This window comes from Thermobia domestica, chromosome 2 (genome assembly GCF_964235325.1).
Source record: "Thermobia domestica chromosome 2, izTheDome1.hap1.1, whole genome shotgun sequence".
NCBI lineage: Eukaryota > Metazoa > Arthropoda > Insecta > Zygentoma > Lepismatidae > Thermobia > Thermobia domestica.
In genome coordinates, this window is record NC_137455.1 from 6,122,954 (window position 1) to 6,130,505 (window position 7,552).

Consider the following 7,552-nt stretch of genomic DNA (forward strand, 5'->3'; position numbering starts at 1 on the left):
CCAGTCGTTCACATAGGAAATTTCTAGTATCATAAGTTAGTTTATTCCGTAAAGTACAAAGCAGGAGAGAAGAAAATCAAAATGCCGCCCTAGGCTCTAGCCTACTCAATCTAGACTCTAATCCAGGTCTGGCATAGGGTAACTAAAATAACGGAGATAAGATTGGATAAATACAAAACATCCCATTAGGTGTTTGTAAATTCTCCCTACGTGATATTATGGATTGGTCGAAAATTGCGCAGTAACAATAGCATCTCGATGAAAGCAAGCTACTTCAAGTAGCTGAGTAATTTATCTTGTAAAGCGTGTCAGGATGGCCGAGCGGTCTAAGGCGCCAGACTCAAGCGAGAGCTTGTCACTTCTACTGTGGCGTGAGTAATTCTGGTCCTCGTATGAGGGCGTGGGTTCGAATCCCACTCCTGACAACGATTTCTTAATTACTTTTAATAGAAAAACTGAAACTATTAGTCTTCGAACAAACGTTACTACTTCAAGTAGCTGAGTAATTTATCCTGTAAAGCGTGTCAGGACGGCCGAGCGGTCTAAGGCGCCAGACTCAAGCGAGAGCTTGTCACTTCTACTGTGGCGTGAGTAATTCTGGTCCTCGTATGAGGGCGTGGGTTCGAATCCCACTCCTGACAACGATTTCTTTATTACTTTTAATAGAAAAACTAAAACTATTAGTCTTCGAACAAACGTTACTACTTCAAGTAGCTGAGTAATTTATCCTGTAAAGCGTGTCAGGACGGCCGAGCGGTCTAAGGCGCCAGACTCAAGCGAGAGCTTGTCACTTCTACTGTGGCGTGAGTAATTCTGGTCCTCGTATGAGGGCGTGGGTTCGAATCCCACTCCTGACAACGATTTCTTTATTACTTTTAATAGAAAAACTAAAACTATTAGTCTTCGAACAAACGTTACTACTTCAAGTAGCTGAGTAATTTATCCTGTAAAGCGTGTCAGGACGGCCGAGCGGTCTAAGGCGCCAGACTCAAGCGAGAGCTTGTCACTTCTACTGTGGCGTGAGTAATTCTGGTCCTCGTATGAGGGCGTGGGTTCGAATCCCACTCCTGACAACGATTTCTTAATTACTTTTAATAGAAAAACTAAAACTATTAGTCTTCGAACAAACGTTACTACTTCAAGTAGCTGAGTAATTTATCCTGTAAAGCGTGTCAGGACGGCCGAGCGGTCTAAGGCGCCAGACTCAAGCGAGAGCTTGTCACTTCTACTGTGGCGTGAGTAATTCTGGTCCTCGTATGAGGGCGTGGGTTCGAATCCCACTCCTGACAACGATTTCTTAATTACTTTTAATAGAAAAACTAAAACTATTAGTCTTCGAACAAACGTTACTACTTCAAGTAGCTGAGTAATTTATCCTGTAAAGCGTGTCAGGACGGCCGAGCGGTCTAAGGCGCCAGACTCAAGCGAGAGCTTGTCACTTCTACTGTGGCGTGAGTAATTCTGGTCCTCGTATGAGGGCGTGGGTTCGAATCCCACTCCTGACAACGATTTCTTAATTACTTTTAATAGAAAAACTAAAACTATTAGTCTTCGAACAAACGTTACTACTTCAAGTAGCTGAGTAATTTATCCTGTAAAGCGTGTCAGGACGGCCGAGCGGTCTAAGGCGCCAGACTCAAGCGAGAGCTTGTCACTTCTACTGTGGCGTGAGTAATTCTGGTCCTCGTATGAGGGCGTGGGTTCGAATCCCACTCCTGACAACGATTTCTTAATTACTTTTAATAGAAAAACTAAAACTATTAGTCTTCGAACAAACGTTACTACTTCAAGTAGCTGAGTAATTTATCCTGTAAAGCGTGTCAGGACGGCCGAGCGGTCTAAGGCGCCAGACTCAAGCGAGAGCTTGTCACTTCTACTGTGGCGTGAGTAATTCTGGTCCTCGTATGAGGGCGTGGGTTCGAATCCCACTCCTGACAACGATTTCTTTATTACTTTTAATAGAAAAACTAAAACTATTAGTCTTCGAACAAACGTTACTACTTCAAGTAGCTGAGTAATTTATCCTGTAAAGCGTGTCAGGACGGCCGAGCGGTCTAAGGCGCCAGACTCAAGCGAGAGCTTGTCACTTCTACTGTGGCGTGAGTAATTCTGGTCCTCGCATGAGGGCGTGGGTTCGAATCCCACTCCTGACAAATATTTCTTTATTACTTTTAATAGAAAAACTAAAACTATTAGTCTTCGAACAAACGTAATATACTTCAAGTAGCTGAGTAATTTAACCTGTAAAGTGTGTCAGGATGGCCGAGCGGTCTAAGGCGCCAGACTCAAGCGAGAGCTTGTCACTTCTACTGTGGCGTGAGTAATTCTGGTCCTCGCATGAGGGCGTGGGTTCGAATCCCACTCCTGACAAATATTTCTTTATTACTTTTAATAGAAAAACTAAAACTATTAGTCTTCGAACAAACGTAATATACTTCAAGTAGCTGAGTAATTTAACCTGTAAAGTGTGTCAGGATGGCCGAGCGGTCTAAGGCGCCAGACTCAAGCGAGAGCTTGTCACTTCTACTGTGGCGTGAGTAATTCTGGTCCTCGCATGAGGGCGTGGGTTCGAATCCCACTCCTGACAAATATTTCTTTATTACTTTTAATAGAAAAACTAAAACTATTAGTCTTCGAACAAACGTAATATACTTCAAGTAGCTGAGTAATTTAACCTGTAAAGTGTGTCAGGATGGCCGAGCGGTCTAAGGCGCCAGACTCAAGCGAGAGCTTGTCACTTCTACTGTGGCGTGAGTAATTCTGGTCCTCGTATGAGGGCGTGGGTTCGAATCCCACTCCTGACAACGATTTCTTAATTACTTTTAATAGAAAAACTAAAACTATTAGTCTTCGAACAAACGTTACTACTTCAAGTAGCTGAGTAATTTACCCTATAAAGCGTGTCAGGATGGCCGAGCGGTCTAAGGCGCCAGACTCAAGCGACAGCTTGTCACTTCTACTGTGGCGTGAGTAATTCTGGTCCTCGTATGAGGGCGTGGGTTCGAATCCCACTCCTGACAACGATTTCTTAATTACTTTTAATAGAAAAACTAAAACTATTAGTCTTCGAACAAACGTTACTACTTCAAGTAGCTGAGTAATTTATCCTGTAAAGCGTGTCAGGACGGCCGAGCGGTCTAAGGCGCCAGACTCAAGCGAGAGCTTGTCACTTCTACTGTGGCGTGAGTAATTCTGGTCCTCGTATGAGGGCGTGGGTTCGAATCCCACTCCTGACAACGATTTCTTTATTACTTTTAATAGAAAAACTAAAACTATTAGTCTTCGAACAAACGTTACTACTTCAAGTAGCTGAGTAATTTATCCTGTAAAGCGTGTCAGGACGGCCGAGCGGTCTAAGGCGCCAGACTCAAGCGAGAGCTTGTCACTTCTACTGTGGCGTGAGTAATTCTGGTCCTCGCATGAGGGCGTGGGTTCGAATCCCACTCCTGACAAATATTTCTTTATTACTTTTAATAGAAAAACTAAAACTATTAGTCTTCGAACAAACGTAATATACTTCAAGTAGCTGAGTAATTTAACCTGTAAAGTGTGTCAGGATGGCCGAGCGGTCTAAGGCGCCAGACTCAAGCGAGAGCTTGTCACTTCTACTGTGGCGTGAGTAATTCTGGTCCTCGCATGAGGGCGTGGGTTCGAATCCCACTCCTGACAAATATTTCTTTATTACTTTTAATAGAAAAACTAAAACTATTAGTCTTCGAACAAACGTAATATACTTCAAGTAGCTGAGTAATTTAACCTGTAAAGTGTGTCAGGATGGCCGAGCGGTCTAAGGCGCCAGACTCAAGCGAGAGCTTGTCACTTCTACTGTGGCGTGAGTAATTCTGGTCCTCGCATGAGGGCGTGGGTTCGAATCCCACTCCTGACAAATATTTCTTTATTACTTTTAATAGAAAAACTAAAACTATTAGTCTTCGAACAAACGTAATATACTTCAAGTAGCTGAGTAATTTAACCTGTAAAGTGTGTCAGGATGGCCGAGCGGTCTAAGGCGCCAGACTCAAGCGAGAGCTTGTCACTTCTACTGTGGCGTGAGTAATTCTGGTCCTCGCATGAGGGCGTGGGTTCGAATCCCACTCCTGACAAATATTTCTTTATTACTTTTAATAGAAAAACTAAAACTGTTAGTCTTCGAACAAACGTAATATACTTCAAGTAGCTGCGTAATTTACTCTGTAAAGTGTGTCAGAATGGCCGAGCGGTCTAAGGCGCCAGACTCAAGCGAGAGCTTGTCACTTCTACTGTGGTGTGAGTAATTCTGGTCCTCGTATGAGGGCGTGGGTTCGAATCTCACTCCTGACAAAGGTTTTTTATTACTTTTAATAGAAAAACTAAAACTATTAGTCTTCGAACAAACGTTACTACTTCAAGTAGCTGAGTAATTTACCCTGTAAGGTGTGTCAGGATGGCCGAGCGGTCTAAGGCGCCAAACGCAAGCGAGAGCTTATCACTTCTACTGTGGCGTGAGTAATTCTGGTCCTCGTATGAGGGCGTTAGTTCGAATCCCACTCCTGACAAAGGTTTTTTATTACTTTTAATAGAAAAACTAAAACTATTAGTCTTCGAACAAACGTAATATACTTCAAGTAGCTGCGTAATTTACTCTGTAAAGTGTGTCAGGATGGCCGAGCGGTCTAAGGCGCCAGACTCAAGCGAGAGCTTGTCACTTCTACTGTGGCGTGAGTAATTCTGGTCCTCGTATGAGGGCGTGGGTTCGAATCCCACTCCTGACAAAGGTTTTTTATTACTTTTAATAGAAAAACTAAAACTATTAGTCTTCGAACAAACGTAATATACTTCAAGTAGCTGCGTAATTTACTCTGTAAAGTGTGTCAGGATGGCCGAGCGGTCTAAGGCGCCAGACTCAAGCGAGAGCTTGTCACTTCTACTGTGGCGTGAGTAATTCTGGTCCTCGTATGAGGGCGTGGGTTCGAATCCCACTCCTGACAAATATTTCTTTATTACTTTTAATAGAAATACTAAAACTATTAGTCTTCGAACAAACGTTACTACTTCAAGTAGCTGAGTAATTTATCTTGTAAAGCGTGTCAGGATGGCCGAGCGGTCTAAGGCGCCAGACTCAAGCGAGAGCTTGTCACTTCTACTGTGGCGTGAGTAATTCTGGTCCTCGTATGAGGGCGTGGGTTCGAATCCCACTACTGACAAAGGTTTTTTATTACTTTTAATAGAAAAACTAAAACTATTAGTCTTCGAACAAACGTAATATACTTCAAGTAGCTGAGTAATTTAACCTGTAAAGTGTGTCAGGATGGCCGAGCGGTCTAAGGCGCCAGACTCAAGCGAGAGCTTGTCACTTCTACTGTGGCGTGAGGAATTCTGGTCCTCGTATGAGGGCGTGGGTTCAAATCCCACTCCTGACATATGTTTTTTCATTATTATTTTCAGCAGAAAACTTAATACTATTAGTCCTCGAACAAACGTGACTACTTCAAGTAGCTGAGTAATTTACCCTATAAAGCGTGTCAGGATGGCCGAGCGGTCTAAGGCGCCAGACTCAAGCGAGAGCTTGTCACTTCTACTGTGGCGTGAGGAATTCTGGTCCTCGTATGAGGGCGTGGGTTCAAATCCCACTCCTGACATATGTTTTTTCATTATTATTTTCAGCAGAAAACTTAATACTATTAGTCCTCGAACAAACGTGACTACTTCAAGTAGCTGAGTAATTTACCCTATAAAGCGTGTCAGGATGGCCGAGCGGTCTAAGGCGCCAGACTCAAGCGAGAGCTTGTCACTTCTACTGTGGCGTGAGGAATTCTGGTCCTCGTATGAGGGCGTGGGTTCAAATCCCACTCCTGACATATGTTTTTTCATTATTATTTTCAGCAGAAAACTTAATACTATTAGTCCTCGAACAAACGTGACTACTTCAAGTAGCTGAGTAATTTACCCTATAAAGCGTGTCAGGATGGCCGAGCGGTCTAAGGCGCCAGACTCAAGCGAGAGCTTGTCACTTCTACTGTGGCGTGAGGAATTCTGGTCCTCGTATCAGGGCGTGGGTTCAAATCCCACTCCTGACAAATGTTTTTTTCATTATTATTTTCAGGAGAAAACTTAATACTATTAGTTTTCGAACAAACGTAATATGCTTCAAGTAGCTGAGTAATTTACTCTGTAAAGTGTGTCAGGATGGCCAAGCGGTCTAAGGCGCCAGACTCAAGAGAGAGCTTGTCACTTCTACTGTGGCGTGAGTAATTCTGGTCCTCGTATGAGGGCGTGGGTTCGAATCCCACTCCTGACAAATATTTCTTTATTACTTTTAATAGAAATACTAAAATTATTAGTCTTCGAACAAACGTTACTACTTCAAGTAGCTGAGTAATTTATCTTGTAAAGCGTGTCAGGATGGCCGAGCGGTCTAAGGCGCCAGACTCAAGCGAGAGCTTGTCACTTCTACTGTGGCGTGAGTAATTCTGGTCCTCGTATGAGGGCGTGGGTTCGAATCCCACTCCTGACAACGATTTCTTTATTACTTTTAATAGAAAAACTAAAACTATTAGTCTTCGAACAAACGTTACTACTTCAAGTAGCTGAGTAATTTATCTTGTAAAGCGTGTCAGGATGGCCGAGCGGTCTAAGGCGCCAGACTCAAGCGAGAGCTTGTCACTTCTACTGTGGCGTGAGTAATTCTGGTCCTCGTATGAGGGCGTGGGTTCGAATCCCACTACTGACAAAGGTTTTTTATTACTTTTAATAGAAAAACTAAAACTATTAGTCTTCGAACAAACGTAATATACTTCAAGTAGCTGCGTAATTTACTCTGTAAAGTGTGTCAGGATGGCCGAGCGGTCTAAGGCGCCAGACTCAAGCGAGAGCTTGTCACTTCTACTGTGGCGTGTGTAATTCTGGTCCTCGTATGAGGGCGTGGGTTCGAATCCCACTACTGACAAAGGTTTTTTATTACTTTTAATAGAAAAACTAAAACTATTAGTCTTCGAACAAACGTAATATACTTCAAGTAGCTGCGTAATTTACTCTGTAAAGTGTGTCAGGATGGCCGAGCGGTCTAAGGCGCCAGACTCAAGCGAGAGCTTGTCACTTCTACTGTGGCGTGAGGAATTCTGGTCCTCGTATGAGGGCGTGGGTTCGAATCCCACTCCTGACAAATATTTCTTTATTACTTTTAATAGAAATACTAAAACTATTAGTCTTCGAACAAACGTTACTACTTCAAGTAGCTGAGTAATTTATCTTGTAAAGCGTGTCAGGATGGCCGAGCGGTCTAAGGCGCCAGACTCAAGCGAGAGCTTGTCACTTCTACTGTGGCGTGAGGAATTCTGGTCCTCGTATGAGGGCGTGGGTTCAAATCCCACTCCTGACATATGTTTTTTCATTATTATTTTCAGCAGAAAACTTAATACTATTAGTCCTCGAACAAACGTGACTACTTCAAGTAGCTGAGTAATTTACCCTATAAAGCGTGTCAGGATGGCCGAGCGGTCTAAGGCGCCAGACTCAAGCGAGAGCTTGTCACTTCTACTGTGGCGTGAGGAATTCTGGTCCTCGTATCAGGGCG

General features: G+C 43.4%; 33 non-coding genes across 33 annotated transcripts in view; all 33 read left to right on the forward strand.

Annotated features, from left to right (window-relative positions):
• Nucleotides 1-307: 307 nt before the first annotated feature.
• Nucleotides 308-425, forward strand: TRNAL-CAA (transfer RNA leucine (anticodon CAA)). Its single transcript has 2 exons — nucleotides 308-345; nucleotides 380-425. It is a non-coding gene; the product is annotated as a tRNA-Leu (tRNA).
• A 98-nt stretch (nucleotides 426-523) lies between these two features.
• On the forward strand, nucleotides 524-641 carry TRNAL-CAA (transfer RNA leucine (anticodon CAA)). Its single transcript has 2 exons — nucleotides 524-561; nucleotides 596-641. It is a non-coding gene; the product is annotated as a tRNA-Leu (tRNA).
• A 98-nt stretch (nucleotides 642-739) lies between these two features.
• TRNAL-CAA (transfer RNA leucine (anticodon CAA)) lies at nucleotides 740-857 on the forward strand. The gene is made up of 2 exons: nucleotides 740-777; nucleotides 812-857. It is a non-coding gene; the product is annotated as a tRNA-Leu (tRNA).
• A 98-nt stretch (nucleotides 858-955) lies between these two features.
• On the forward strand, nucleotides 956-1,073 carry TRNAL-CAA (transfer RNA leucine (anticodon CAA)). Its single transcript has 2 exons — nucleotides 956-993; nucleotides 1,028-1,073. It is a non-coding gene; the product is annotated as a tRNA-Leu (tRNA).
• Nucleotides 1,074-1,171: 98 nt separating this feature from the next.
• Nucleotides 1,172-1,289, forward strand: TRNAL-CAA (transfer RNA leucine (anticodon CAA)). The gene is made up of 2 exons: nucleotides 1,172-1,209; nucleotides 1,244-1,289. It is a non-coding gene; the product is annotated as a tRNA-Leu (tRNA).
• Nucleotides 1,290-1,387: 98 nt separating this feature from the next.
• Nucleotides 1,388-1,505, forward strand: TRNAL-CAA (transfer RNA leucine (anticodon CAA)). Its single transcript has 2 exons — nucleotides 1,388-1,425; nucleotides 1,460-1,505. It is a non-coding gene; the product is annotated as a tRNA-Leu (tRNA).
• Nucleotides 1,506-1,603: 98 nt separating this feature from the next.
• Nucleotides 1,604-1,721, forward strand: TRNAL-CAA (transfer RNA leucine (anticodon CAA)). The gene is made up of 2 exons: nucleotides 1,604-1,641; nucleotides 1,676-1,721. It is a non-coding gene; the product is annotated as a tRNA-Leu (tRNA).
• A 98-nt stretch (nucleotides 1,722-1,819) lies between these two features.
• TRNAL-CAA (transfer RNA leucine (anticodon CAA)) lies at nucleotides 1,820-1,937 on the forward strand. The gene is made up of 2 exons: nucleotides 1,820-1,857; nucleotides 1,892-1,937. It is a non-coding gene; the product is annotated as a tRNA-Leu (tRNA).
• Nucleotides 1,938-2,035: 98 nt separating this feature from the next.
• TRNAL-CAA (transfer RNA leucine (anticodon CAA)) lies at nucleotides 2,036-2,153 on the forward strand. Its single transcript has 2 exons — nucleotides 2,036-2,073; nucleotides 2,108-2,153. It is a non-coding gene; the product is annotated as a tRNA-Leu (tRNA).
• A 99-nt stretch (nucleotides 2,154-2,252) lies between these two features.
• Nucleotides 2,253-2,370, forward strand: TRNAL-CAA (transfer RNA leucine (anticodon CAA)). Its single transcript has 2 exons — nucleotides 2,253-2,290; nucleotides 2,325-2,370. It is a non-coding gene; the product is annotated as a tRNA-Leu (tRNA).
• Nucleotides 2,371-2,469: 99 nt separating this feature from the next.
• TRNAL-CAA (transfer RNA leucine (anticodon CAA)) lies at nucleotides 2,470-2,587 on the forward strand. Its single transcript has 2 exons — nucleotides 2,470-2,507; nucleotides 2,542-2,587. It is a non-coding gene; the product is annotated as a tRNA-Leu (tRNA).
• A 99-nt stretch (nucleotides 2,588-2,686) lies between these two features.
• On the forward strand, nucleotides 2,687-2,804 carry TRNAL-CAA (transfer RNA leucine (anticodon CAA)). Its single transcript has 2 exons — nucleotides 2,687-2,724; nucleotides 2,759-2,804. It is a non-coding gene; the product is annotated as a tRNA-Leu (tRNA).
• A 98-nt stretch (nucleotides 2,805-2,902) lies between these two features.
• TRNAL-CAA (transfer RNA leucine (anticodon CAA)) lies at nucleotides 2,903-3,020 on the forward strand. The gene is made up of 2 exons: nucleotides 2,903-2,940; nucleotides 2,975-3,020. It is a non-coding gene; the product is annotated as a tRNA-Leu (tRNA).
• A 98-nt stretch (nucleotides 3,021-3,118) lies between these two features.
• Nucleotides 3,119-3,236, forward strand: TRNAL-CAA (transfer RNA leucine (anticodon CAA)). Its single transcript has 2 exons — nucleotides 3,119-3,156; nucleotides 3,191-3,236. It is a non-coding gene; the product is annotated as a tRNA-Leu (tRNA).
• Nucleotides 3,237-3,334: 98 nt separating this feature from the next.
• On the forward strand, nucleotides 3,335-3,452 carry TRNAL-CAA (transfer RNA leucine (anticodon CAA)). The gene is made up of 2 exons: nucleotides 3,335-3,372; nucleotides 3,407-3,452. It is a non-coding gene; the product is annotated as a tRNA-Leu (tRNA).
• Nucleotides 3,453-3,551: 99 nt separating this feature from the next.
• On the forward strand, nucleotides 3,552-3,669 carry TRNAL-CAA (transfer RNA leucine (anticodon CAA)). The gene is made up of 2 exons: nucleotides 3,552-3,589; nucleotides 3,624-3,669. It is a non-coding gene; the product is annotated as a tRNA-Leu (tRNA).
• A 99-nt stretch (nucleotides 3,670-3,768) lies between these two features.
• Nucleotides 3,769-3,886, forward strand: TRNAL-CAA (transfer RNA leucine (anticodon CAA)). The gene is made up of 2 exons: nucleotides 3,769-3,806; nucleotides 3,841-3,886. It is a non-coding gene; the product is annotated as a tRNA-Leu (tRNA).
• Nucleotides 3,887-3,985: 99 nt separating this feature from the next.
• On the forward strand, nucleotides 3,986-4,103 carry TRNAL-CAA (transfer RNA leucine (anticodon CAA)). The gene is made up of 2 exons: nucleotides 3,986-4,023; nucleotides 4,058-4,103. It is a non-coding gene; the product is annotated as a tRNA-Leu (tRNA).
• A 99-nt stretch (nucleotides 4,104-4,202) lies between these two features.
• TRNAL-CAA (transfer RNA leucine (anticodon CAA)) lies at nucleotides 4,203-4,320 on the forward strand. The gene is made up of 2 exons: nucleotides 4,203-4,240; nucleotides 4,275-4,320. It is a non-coding gene; the product is annotated as a tRNA-Leu (tRNA).
• A 313-nt stretch (nucleotides 4,321-4,633) lies between these two features.
• TRNAL-CAA (transfer RNA leucine (anticodon CAA)) lies at nucleotides 4,634-4,751 on the forward strand. Its single transcript has 2 exons — nucleotides 4,634-4,671; nucleotides 4,706-4,751. It is a non-coding gene; the product is annotated as a tRNA-Leu (tRNA).
• Nucleotides 4,752-4,849: 98 nt separating this feature from the next.
• On the forward strand, nucleotides 4,850-4,967 carry TRNAL-CAA (transfer RNA leucine (anticodon CAA)). The gene is made up of 2 exons: nucleotides 4,850-4,887; nucleotides 4,922-4,967. It is a non-coding gene; the product is annotated as a tRNA-Leu (tRNA).
• Nucleotides 4,968-5,065: 98 nt separating this feature from the next.
• On the forward strand, nucleotides 5,066-5,183 carry TRNAL-CAA (transfer RNA leucine (anticodon CAA)). Its single transcript has 2 exons — nucleotides 5,066-5,103; nucleotides 5,138-5,183. It is a non-coding gene; the product is annotated as a tRNA-Leu (tRNA).
• A 98-nt stretch (nucleotides 5,184-5,281) lies between these two features.
• TRNAL-CAA (transfer RNA leucine (anticodon CAA)) lies at nucleotides 5,282-5,399 on the forward strand. Its single transcript has 2 exons — nucleotides 5,282-5,319; nucleotides 5,354-5,399. It is a non-coding gene; the product is annotated as a tRNA-Leu (tRNA).
• Nucleotides 5,400-5,500: 101 nt separating this feature from the next.
• TRNAL-CAA (transfer RNA leucine (anticodon CAA)) lies at nucleotides 5,501-5,618 on the forward strand. Its single transcript has 2 exons — nucleotides 5,501-5,538; nucleotides 5,573-5,618. It is a non-coding gene; the product is annotated as a tRNA-Leu (tRNA).
• Nucleotides 5,619-5,719: 101 nt separating this feature from the next.
• On the forward strand, nucleotides 5,720-5,837 carry TRNAL-CAA (transfer RNA leucine (anticodon CAA)). The gene is made up of 2 exons: nucleotides 5,720-5,757; nucleotides 5,792-5,837. It is a non-coding gene; the product is annotated as a tRNA-Leu (tRNA).
• A 101-nt stretch (nucleotides 5,838-5,938) lies between these two features.
• Nucleotides 5,939-6,056, forward strand: TRNAL-CAA (transfer RNA leucine (anticodon CAA)). The gene is made up of 2 exons: nucleotides 5,939-5,976; nucleotides 6,011-6,056. It is a non-coding gene; the product is annotated as a tRNA-Leu (tRNA).
• A 103-nt stretch (nucleotides 6,057-6,159) lies between these two features.
• Nucleotides 6,160-6,277, forward strand: TRNAL-CAA (transfer RNA leucine (anticodon CAA)). The gene is made up of 2 exons: nucleotides 6,160-6,197; nucleotides 6,232-6,277. It is a non-coding gene; the product is annotated as a tRNA-Leu (tRNA).
• A 98-nt stretch (nucleotides 6,278-6,375) lies between these two features.
• Nucleotides 6,376-6,493, forward strand: TRNAL-CAA (transfer RNA leucine (anticodon CAA)). Its single transcript has 2 exons — nucleotides 6,376-6,413; nucleotides 6,448-6,493. It is a non-coding gene; the product is annotated as a tRNA-Leu (tRNA).
• A 98-nt stretch (nucleotides 6,494-6,591) lies between these two features.
• On the forward strand, nucleotides 6,592-6,709 carry TRNAL-CAA (transfer RNA leucine (anticodon CAA)). The gene is made up of 2 exons: nucleotides 6,592-6,629; nucleotides 6,664-6,709. It is a non-coding gene; the product is annotated as a tRNA-Leu (tRNA).
• A 98-nt stretch (nucleotides 6,710-6,807) lies between these two features.
• TRNAL-CAA (transfer RNA leucine (anticodon CAA)) lies at nucleotides 6,808-6,925 on the forward strand. The gene is made up of 2 exons: nucleotides 6,808-6,845; nucleotides 6,880-6,925. It is a non-coding gene; the product is annotated as a tRNA-Leu (tRNA).
• Nucleotides 6,926-7,023: 98 nt separating this feature from the next.
• On the forward strand, nucleotides 7,024-7,141 carry TRNAL-CAA (transfer RNA leucine (anticodon CAA)). Its single transcript has 2 exons — nucleotides 7,024-7,061; nucleotides 7,096-7,141. It is a non-coding gene; the product is annotated as a tRNA-Leu (tRNA).
• A 98-nt stretch (nucleotides 7,142-7,239) lies between these two features.
• On the forward strand, nucleotides 7,240-7,357 carry TRNAL-CAA (transfer RNA leucine (anticodon CAA)). The gene is made up of 2 exons: nucleotides 7,240-7,277; nucleotides 7,312-7,357. It is a non-coding gene; the product is annotated as a tRNA-Leu (tRNA).
• Nucleotides 7,358-7,458: 101 nt separating this feature from the next.
• The window catches only part of TRNAL-CAA (transfer RNA leucine (anticodon CAA)), a 118-nt gene continuing 24 nt past the window's right edge, over nucleotides 7,459-7,552 (forward strand). The window contains exons 1-2 of the tRNA in view: nucleotides 7,459-7,496; nucleotides 7,531-7,552. The exon at nucleotides 7,531-7,552 is cut by the window's right edge and continues 24 nt beyond it. This is a non-coding gene — a tRNA (tRNA-Leu). The remainder of the gene's footprint in view (nucleotides 7,497-7,530) is intronic.